Source organism: Salvia miltiorrhiza, chromosome 6, assembly GCF_028751815.1.
Source record: "Salvia miltiorrhiza cultivar Shanhuang (shh) chromosome 6, IMPLAD_Smil_shh, whole genome shotgun sequence".
NCBI lineage: Eukaryota > Viridiplantae > Streptophyta > Magnoliopsida > Lamiales > Lamiaceae > Salvia > Salvia miltiorrhiza.
Genome location: NC_080392.1, coordinates 34,706,155 through 34,717,234, shown reverse-complemented (window position 1 = coordinate 34,717,234; position 11,080 = coordinate 34,706,155). Strand labels below are relative to the sequence as shown.

Genomic DNA, 11,080 nt, shown 5'->3' with positions numbered 1-11,080 from the left:
AAAAATAACTTAATGTCAATGAATAATCAAAATAAATAAAGATAATATAGATATAATATAAATATATAAAAATATACGCTATATAATATAAACAGATTGATTGAATTTTGTGTATTTTTTTATTAAAAAAAAAACTGTATATATTAAAATTTGTAAAAAAAAAACACTAGATCAATTAAAATGTGTTTAGATGTCAATCAGTATAATATATAATTCATAAATGTTTTAAGTGGTGGATCCCACATTAATGACAATCCATGGTATAAGATTTAAAAAATTAGTATTTGAAAATGACTATCCTTAGTCAAATAAGAATAAGACAAACGTATTTTGAGTAGTAAGAAATTGAAAAGGGTACATTTAAAAATAATAATAATAACAAACATGTCCTGTACATTTTCACAATTTACACGAAACAAATATTGATATCTATATTATATATAAAGCAGCAGTTTCAACGGTAATATTTTCCCACCAATTTTTTTACAGTTTTTTTCTTCCAATATTTTAGGTGATATTTAAATAAAGTGCTTTTCCCTATGACGAAGGAACAATTTCATCTTTCTTCCAAATCTTCTTGGCCAAGAGACATAATTTCTCCAGAAATCAACCAACAAAATTTTTTGAATTGAAAGAGGAAGAATGATAATTTATCCAGGAGTCAATCGACAAAAAAATCTGAAAAAAAAAAAAAATCTTAACTGAAATAGGAAGAGATATAATTTCTCCAGAAATCAATCCACAAAAAATCTGAAATCAGCAAAATTTAGAAGGGAAGGATCAGAGATGAACTGCGAGGCTAGGTTTGGGAGCAACGCATCTGGTGTAGGGTAGTGATCTGAATTTTTCGAAAGGGATTTTGGTGAATCGAGTAGAGAGAGAACAAGAATTAGAAAGAGGGATAAATAAGGAGGTGGGGGCTGGACGGCTTTGCTGTTCGGCCGAGAAATGGAAGCACGACGAAGGCGGCGATCCAATTGGCTGTCATTGGCGGATAAAGATCTTGGCGGCGTTGGTACAGCGGCGCCACGCATTATGTGCAGTCGGCCAGATTTATTTCGAGAAAAGGTGTAGAGATTTTGAGAGAGAAGATGGAGAGCAACAATGGCAGCCGAGTCGTGGCGGCGAGTGGTCGCCGGATTTGAAGGGGGAGGAAATAGATGGAGCAGGGTTTAGGGATCTGGCGTGACTTGGGAGAGACGACTGAATTATTTAAGCATTAAGCATTAATAAATGGAGTTTTGCACATGGGCTGAAAGTGAAATTGTTGGGCTCATTTTAGGCCTTAATTTAAATAGTTGTGAATATAGATTTTGATCATTTCATTATTTTTTAATGCAACTAAAGTGGGGATGAGATTTATTTTAGAATATTTTAATTTTAGTAATATAATTTGTAAAAGTTGAATTTGTATTACTTTTAATATAAATTTGGAGACAAATTGTTATTAATATATCTAGAAAATAGAATTTGTTATATAATTTAATTTGTAGTTATGTTTTCTTACAAATTTTTTATTTAATTATTTAAACATATTTGCTATTATATTATCTCAATTAAATTTAATATTAGATTGATATATATACGTGTATATATATATAAAGTTAAATATGTGTATACATATATATTAAAAATGAAACTTTAAATATGCTTTACATTTATAATTTTTGTTCAAAAATTTCACTGGAATAATAAATTTTGATATAAAGTTGGAGTAATTATATAATATAATAGCTATTTTATGATTAGTTACATATGAAATAAAATAGATAACTATTGTAGAATGTCAGATTGAAATTAAATAGATTACTATTATATGGCAATAATTGATTTATACATATAAAAAATCTCAAATTATGATATCGTCATCGTTATTTTATTTTTTCTTTATAACTTAATTGTTACCACATGACACTCATTGAGTTCAAAACATTGTTACTATACACTACTTCAAATAAAATAATATTTAAATTAGCCTAAATAATTTTTTATTATCAATCAATTTAACGGATAAATGATATTCCCTTTGTTCCACAATTTAGTATTTATATTTCCATTTTAAAAGTCCCTCAATAAGTATCCCTTTCTATATTTAGTACTCCATACAACCCTATAAAATGTGGGCATCTTACTCTACTTTAATCACTTTAACACTCTCATAAAAAATGAGATTCTTAGTCCATTCACAACACACTCAACCACTTTATTGAAATTCATGTTGAAAAGAATGAATATTAAATTAGGGGACATAGAGAATAACACGTTGACATTAATTTTTTTTCACAATATAAAATATTTTTCAGGCCGTGCATCGCACGGGGGGAGGATGTACTAGTTGTAAGTAAAAAACGAATTTACGGAAGAAAAATCCAAGTCCATATTAGGAGGCTAATGCAACTTATGACAGCACAAGAAACTAATAAAGCCAAGCAAAAGGCTATGAGAAAAGGACTTTTTGGAGTAGAAAATTGGATGCCCATAATCTTGTTTCTTTATGATTGGGGTGGCTATTGATTGTAGTTGGGATTAGGGTGTGATTTTAATATCAAAATGCAACTAGTTGATTGGGGAGGCATATATTCGAAATATATGGCTTTTCAACATCTTTCTTGCTACTAATAATCATTCATGCCTCACAAGCTTTGACTAGACTGTTTTAAGGAACAATTAGGGCTAATCTCGACCCTTCCATTTAGTTTTTTCATCGACAAGGTTTGTGGTGAAACACTCTTTCGATTTAGTTTTTTCATTGACGATAAATTAAAGAAGACGAGGTTTGTGGTTAAATAGTCTCTTTAGATTCAGTTTTTTCATCGACGATAAATTAAAGAAGACGAGACTTGTGGTGAAATAGTGTGAAGGAGAAAACTAGCAAAATCCAGCCTAGATGTTCCAAAAGATAGCTAAAAAGGCTAGAGCAACAAGATGAACAATGGCCCACATGATGTTTGCTAATTAGACTTTTTTTTCTTATTTTCTTGGGGCAAAGAATAAATAGAATTCATTATGTTCACCTCTTATTGAAAAGGTACATCAGATCAGAATCAGAGTCTGAATAATAAAAGATTAATAGGTAACGAATTCCTGTACAAAATTTGGATGAAAACTACTAATACATGCAACCTACTTTCTGTACATGGCCTAGTTTCTGAGAACTTACATGACTTCTGCTGCCTATATGCCATGGAGATGCAATGGAATACACAAGCCCAGAAAAGGAATGCTTCTCTTCCCGATTTTCCACAGCGCGTTCGTCGCCTCCCCACTCATCGAGAGATGACTGTATAATACCCATCCGGACGTGCTTTTATAACCTCGCGCAGTTCGCCTGCATTGGCTCTTTGCCTTCTCCTTTGGCAACAATCAACCATCAAAATTATGCAGTCCAAAGGAAAAAAGAAGGGAATTTTGGAAATTGCCTCCCAATCCCATTGATCTCTCTCTCTCCGTGAATGGCTTTGATGATCTTTAGACCTCACCTGTATTTGAAATATAAATCGGCCACGCTAAGAAACTTTATCCTGCTCCCGGGCCAGATGGTCCTCCTCGATTCGTTGCAGTAGCTCCTCGTAAACTTTCAGAGAGCTGGCAGTGAACCTCTCCATTGCCTCGAGAACGTGCTGCAGGCTCGCCTTCAGACTCCCTCCTTTAGTAGTCTCGCTTTGATAAACAGCATGTCCGGCTAATGCACCGTTGTCATCCGCAGATATCACCACCATCCTCTTGTCTAATGCCTGAATCTCCTTTTGTATCTTCTGATCCTCTTTGTCGAGGCTCTTGACCTTCCTCTCGTCCTTGTTCGCTAACATTCTCTGACGCATTTCTGCCTTATCCTGGTCCCATAGGTGAAGGACTGTCGAGGTAAAGTCTCGCATGGAAGCAATCACTTCAGGTTTCTGAGATTCTTTCCAGCGACTGCCACCACTGATTGCAGACAACAAACACTGGAGGGGCGCCAATCCTACCAGGAGAGAATGGGACTATCCCATCAGCCGTTTCTTCAGGGACGTAGAGGAGGCATTTCATAAGCCAGTTATTCAATGCTCGGACGAAACCCTTTTGTGCAGTAACCCAGTATGAGAACCTTAGAGTCCAATTAATTACATCGTGTTGGAGCTGTCTGGTGGCTTCAAAATGCGTATCACTGAAATGCTTTCGGAATGCAATGGAATCTAATCGTTTGGCTTCTCCAATTGCTTGACACTGACTATGATGACACTCGAGCATGGACTTCCACATTCTAGTCAACCTATAAAATTTAGAGAAGACGATATTGAAGACATTTTTTGGGCCATAAATCAGTAGAACTCCTAATGATAGAAAAATTATAGGGTAATTTGGTCCATTAATCAAGTAAAGAACAATCAACCAAATTTAGAATCAACAAATAAACAAGCGTAGATATATAATGACGTAGAACCACAGTGCAACGGGACAATGATAAGCTGTTTACAAAGAACGTATTAACATTGACATACCCTTGAATGAATTCATTTAGCTGTGGCCACAATTCCTCATCCCTCAAGTTATTTATCTTCACCGAGATCTTATCAACTACCTGAATTGCAATCCTGATTTTTGTGGATAGACTCCTAACCAAGGTCCTCGTCGCATCAATTTTGTGAGTCTCGGCACCTTTTTCATCCAAACGCTTCAATTTTCTAGACTTCTGCTCGTGAAGAATCCTCATTTTCTCCTCAACCTGCAGATGAACATACAGATCTATGAGAGGGAAACCTTATCAATTAAAATCAACTTGGTAAAAATGGTCAGAAGCGATTAATTTGATTTAAATGGGTCGTAACTACAAAGTCCGAAAATCCATATCTTCAATAGCACAACCAATTCGACTAAATAAGAAGAAAACAACAAAACATAAATCCAGACCCAAAGCCATATGAAGTCTTCTCGCATCAATTTGGCAGGCAGGTAAATGGAAGGGTTTCCAAATAAATACACAAAACTATATGGGTGGAGCTTTTATGTTAGTTTACTAGTTTGTACCAGGAAGGGCAAAAAAACCATACAGAATCAGATCAAAATAATAAATGAGGAATTATAATGGTATTTGCAATACCTATTGCCTAACAGAAAATATGGATGCGGAATTAAATGTAATACAAAGGACCATCTTATTCCTTGAATGCATTATTGGAAAATGTGAAGGGGACCACACTCCACAAACCACTAAGCAGCAACCATGCATAATGCAGCAACCACAATTGCTCTAACTGTAGCAGGAACAACACTGATTACCTTAACTTCTTCATACAATTTTTTCTCCCACAGATAGAGCTTATGTAAAGTGGAAGAAAGGTTCTTGGACCTAAGCTCCACTTCTTGGTTGATCTCTAAAAGAGCAGGATCAGCAACATCAGACGTAGAAGGTTGCGACGACACCATTGGTAGATGCAGTATCTTGGAAGACACTGAACATACAATACAAATCAAAATCAAAATAATAACAAAATCCCATATGCAAACTACTCCACATAATTTCACCAAGAAAACAGCCATAAATGCTTTTCTCCTTGCAAAGTACACAGCAGCAGCATGAAGAGCCAAATCAAGAAACCAATCACACAAAGATCAGATTTTTACCATGATTGCCACCGTGTTTCCGCTTATACGGAAGCCTCCCAACCTCAAGAAACTTGGCTAGCTCACTCCCAGATTCGGATGCCCGCTCAAACTGGACTTGAATCTCCTTCAAAACCTCCGAATCTTCTTTGAAGCCACGCGGCTTAAACCCGGGGGCATTGCCCCGATCCTTGGCCCTCTCCTCCGCATCAACGACCTTCTTATCCACCATATGCACCTCATACTCCACCGCGTCACTCTCCATCCCGACACTGGGCCTCGCCCTATACTGCAATTCCGCCTCATTCGCCCCTCCTCGTGCGTCTTCTTCCGATACCCCAGGCTTGGAGTAGCTGCTCCTCCCACTATCCGCATACTTCTGATCGCCGTGAACTTCCTTCACAACCTCATCTTCCTCATCTTCCAAATCCGGAATCCCCTCCTCTTCTCTCACCTCCCTCGAGTCGCGGCTGGGGGTGTAAGGCGGGTAGAATTTCTCATAGCTCTCGAAAGGGTTCAAGAAATCCCAAGCAGACGAGCTCGGCGGCGAAGGGGGTGGCGGCGGCGCTTTCGAAGTTGAAGCCACGGACGAATATGGCGCCGGCGGAGAAGAGCCGCCGAAATAGCCACCTCCAGCGGCGTAATTGTAATTATTATAAATAGGGTAAGAAGTGTTTGCGTTCTGATTATAGTAAGAGGAAGAAGGAGCGGAGGATTCACCCATATACATAGTTTCCGGACTCTTGGGCCGCTGCGTGTACACCACCGACGGCGCCGTGTGCTTCTTCATATAATTCACATTCATAAACCCGCCGCCACCGTTGGGGATATTTAAATTGAGATTGTCGTATCCCGGGAAATAGCCGCCGTAAGGGGGGAGTTGCTGCTGCGGCTGCTGCTGCTGGTGGTGATGGGGCGGCGAGCTGACGTCATGGTGATGCAGCGACTCGAAGTCGGAGCCGTCATCGTCTTCCTCCGAGTCGGAGCCGTGGAAGTGGAGGTGCGAGCCGGAATCGGAGCGGGACGGGAGGTGGTGGTGAATTTTCTCAGGAGGCGAGCCCGACGGCTCCAGCGAGCGCGAGTGCGGCTCCCCCTTCCGCTGGCCCGGGAGGTTCAAGACCGGCGACGGCGGGCCGTGGAAGGAGCCGTCGGGATCTTGGCTGAAGAAGCGGTCGAGTGAAAGGCCGACCTCCTTGAGGGAGTGGAGATACGCCATGTGAGCCTCGGCGAAGGCGAAACGCTGTCGTACGGCTTCGTCGAGGAAGCTGCACCGTTCCCGGCATAGGGCCACCGCCGGCGAATCGTCGTGCTTGGAGGTGGCGCAGCCCATCGATTCGTCGATCAATTGGAGCTAAAAGGGGATAAAAATCGGAACTTGGAGGTGAAAAACGGATGATTTGCTCAAAGCATGGTTGATGCGGGAGAAATTTAGGGTTGGGGGAAAAGGGGAAAGGAAGGAGGCAACGGAATCTTTTTCTTTATTAGCTTATTAAATTTATTTTCTTTCTTGGTTTTTGCCAGCAGGGGAAGTGTCGTCGGATAGCGGCAGAGTAGAGAGAGAAGAAGGTGAAGAAGAGAGAGAGAGTGAAGAGGGAGAGGGGATGAACGTCGGTGTGTTAAGAGAGAGTGTCGAAACTGAAAAAAGTATTATAAAATAATCAAATAATTATTTAATTGGAAACTACACGAATTTTTACTGCGTGTTCTGCGTGTACTTTTTGTTTCTACTTATCAACTCGCACAATCTATAAACATAATAAGTAATGAGCTCACAAAAAAAAAACCAAATAATTTTTTCAAAAGTAACAAAAAAATGCTCATATCCTACCATTAACTTAAATTAATTATAATACAGAATTTTTTGCATCCTTTAAAATAAAAAATACATATATAGTTATTAGTGGCTGTTCCTTAACGAAGAAGATTAGCAATTGGAAATTAAGGTTGAATTGGGTGATTTGTAAGTTGACTCGTGTAGCACTCACCGTTGAACTTTTGAGTTTGCACTAGATGTTTCTTATTTCCCATTTTAGCCTTCACTTTCCTCTCTATTTCCCTTCAATTTGCATTGCACCTATCTTTATCTATTTGTATAATACTCCCTCCGTCCCATTAAACATGACACACTTCTTTTCGACACGAGAATTAAGAAATTGATATTTTGTGTGTTAAGTGTGGTAGGTGAAAAAGTGAAAATGTGAATAAAGGGTAAATTTTTTGACATTTTAAAAAACTGTGTCATGCTTCGTGCGACGGACCAAAAAAGAAACTGTGTCATGCTTCGTGCGACGGAGGGAGTAATATATTTTTCCTTTAAAAATTAACACACATCTATCATGTAATTAAATAAGTCACTCACACGCAGACGAAAACTCTACAATCTACACTACATAAAATTAGAAAAATAATCACACACAGACAGAATCAATACTTATACAAAAGTGAAAAAATTACATTGCACGCAGATGGAACCAATACCCACACAAATATTTGTATAATATTTTAATTACTTCAGTTTCCTCGTGGCTTGGGATTTTAATTATCTTGTTTTAACTCATTTTTTGGTGGGACAATATAATCAATAGGCAATTAATTTTCTTGTTTTTTTCAATTTTATTGTGGGCTTATCCTAGTACTTACGTACGTCAAATTAAATTTAACAATATTGGTGAGTTAGAGCCATACAACTATGCAATTGAGTACAATAATTACAATTATGATTTAAATTATATAACTAACTAAGAAGATATTTTTCAAATCTTGATATTGCTTAGAGGTTATCAAAATCATTAATGGCCTCAAAATTTGTAGCTGTCGATGGTGTGAAAATGATCATTAACATGAATACATTGCTATATTATTTTTTTCTATAATTATCAATATTTCAAGAGATTTTTTTTCTTTTTAAACGGAAAAGGGAGACGCGCAAAAATATTATAATTAGAAAAAATGAATTTGAATTTATAACTTTTTGCTGATGAGGTTGTCGCTCCACCAACTAAATTATTCAAAAAATAAACGGGTTAAATTAGTTTTTAGTTGACACTCTTTAATTAGGAAAAAGTTGGTTGATCTCTGTGGTTGGCAAAATTCGTCAACTTGGCTCAAGCCCAATTAATACTTCAAGCTGGACTAATGAGCCAAACAACTCGGTCAGTCCAGCCCAACAAACTTTGAACCAACTTGGATCCACAACAAGGTTGGCCCAATTACTTAAGAAAACTTGCCGTCCAGCCCAATAAGTCAAGTTATACTTATCACGAAATCAACCTGAATCGACTCAGGTTGACTATCCACTTTACGTCTAAATTGTCTGAACAGTCGGGCTGAGTAATTCACACCCAGTCTAAGCCCATCAAGCTAATTTGCCAATTTGGCGCGATCTTAAAAAGCCCAACTAGTCAAACGGATCGATTCACCTAGCCCGATCGATCTGAATCCACAACCAAGCTGGATATATCGCATGCGGCCCAAAGGTTATTGCCAACCTAAATTGAAGAAATTATAACCTAGCCGTCAAACCCTAAAAAAGGTGGTCCGCCAAGCTGACACAGTCAGAGGATGATCTTCATGATCCCGTCCAAAGCGCAACTACCTGAGAGATAAGGGTTTTTGATGAGGCCAGACTGTAGAAACCCTAGCGGCCGAATGTCTCCTATATAAACATCTAGACTAGACCATGAAAAGACACGAAATTCTACTTGATCTCTACTTCTTGAACTCTCTCTCTACTCTGCCGCCAAGCTGATTACTCTTCCAAGTCGGGTACAGTCAACTTGGCCGCTTTCCATCTTTCATTATCGGCTGTCACCGTTTTCACCCTCCGACACCTTGGAATAATCGCGCATTCGAACCTGTCTTTCTCCCTTAGTCCATTCTGTTTTTCATTCTACCTTGTTATTCCGTTACTGACTTGAGCGTCGGAGGCTCTATGATCGACACCCCCTCCCGGTGCTCAACCTAATACTCTTACGTGTTCTTGTGTTGACAGGTTGCTAGTGCTCAATCTATCCGGACGTGCAGACATCAACTTCAATTATAGATTTTAGCCTCTACAATCTCTATCCAACATATAAGTATAAATATTTTTGTATTCAATTTTCTAACTACGCATAAAAGTATCATGTCTTCATTCAATATCAATCCACATAAAAATTAAAATATCGTGATTTCCTCATCACATTATTGCATGTATTCGTACAAACACAACTAAATAATTTAAGACAAGTATCCTCACTATTATTTTTATGTATTGTTCAGTATATTTTAAGTGATAGATGCCTCACATAACTGTATAAGCATTTGCATCATTGTCATACACACGAAAACAAAAATATAGTAGTATTAAATATTAAGACAAAAACCTCGTTGGGGATTGTCTATATATAACTTGCAGTTTACTTAACAATTAAAACCATTAAATAAAAAGGAAAACTCAATGATTATTTGACTCTCTTGTGTCTCAATCACTATTTTAATGGTGAGGTGCACCATATAATTACATATATCTGCTTTTGATCAATAATGAAATCATGAAATAATGGAACCTAACTGAAATTAAGATTATTTTATAAAGTTAAATATTTATTCGCTAGTCCTAACTAACACATCCAATGAATGCATCTTGTCTTTTTTGGTGAGAAATGGAGGTGACCCCCACACTCAATTTATCTAAAGATTAAAATTTGAGTTGATTTATTTGTTCGATTTATTAGTTATTATTTAGAAAAAAAAATACTTTGTTCTTAGTATTTATTTTTTAATAACTACCTTTTTCTTGAAAAATAAATGATCCATCATAATAAGTTTTGTATGATGCCTCCTTTTGTAGATTGCATGAGTCAAAACGAAAAGAATATGAGCATAGAGTCATGAACATTATATTTTTATTTTATTTTTTTGCAAAAATGAACATTATATTTATTATATATATTAATGTGGTATTTATTAACTATTATATATATGGAATTAGCATTTATATAGTTCACAAAAATATTGGCTAGTGTAACGTTAACAGAATGCATTGAATTAAAATGTGGGAGTATATATATATATTGATAACCAAAATTATGAATATTTATTGTGAAATATTTAATCACTATGACTATGAGCTTTTATGTGTAAGGATCCCTAGTCAAATGCCACCATAAATGGCAGTGATAGCACAAACAATCACATACGCACAAAATCTTCATTGAAAATTTTATTGTGCATGACAATCGAAATAGTTTATTATTTAAGTAAATTTTGGTTACTCATATAATTTTATACATTTGGCCTAAAAATTCATGGGGTGGAATTGCCGTTATGGTATATTTGAAGGAGCGGAGTGAAAATAGAGACATGTAAGGGTAAAGATGTAATATCGTTGAAAGATGATCTTCACAAAATTGAGTGCTGCAACTGAGTCATGGGTGACGAAGAAGCGTGTTGATTTGATTTGAAATGTCGCGTTTGACGACGGAAACACTTGCGCGACTTTTCTACAAATGGCTTTACT

The 11,080-nt window shown here is 37.1% G+C and overlaps 1 pseudogene; it reads right to left on the bottom strand.

The window, feature by feature from the left end:
• Positions 1-3,052: 3,052 nt before the first annotated feature.
• LOC130989210 (protein ALTERED PHOSPHATE STARVATION RESPONSE 1-like) lies at positions 3,053-7,272 on the bottom strand (annotated as a pseudogene).
• Positions 7,273-11,080: the final 3,808 nt, after the last annotated feature.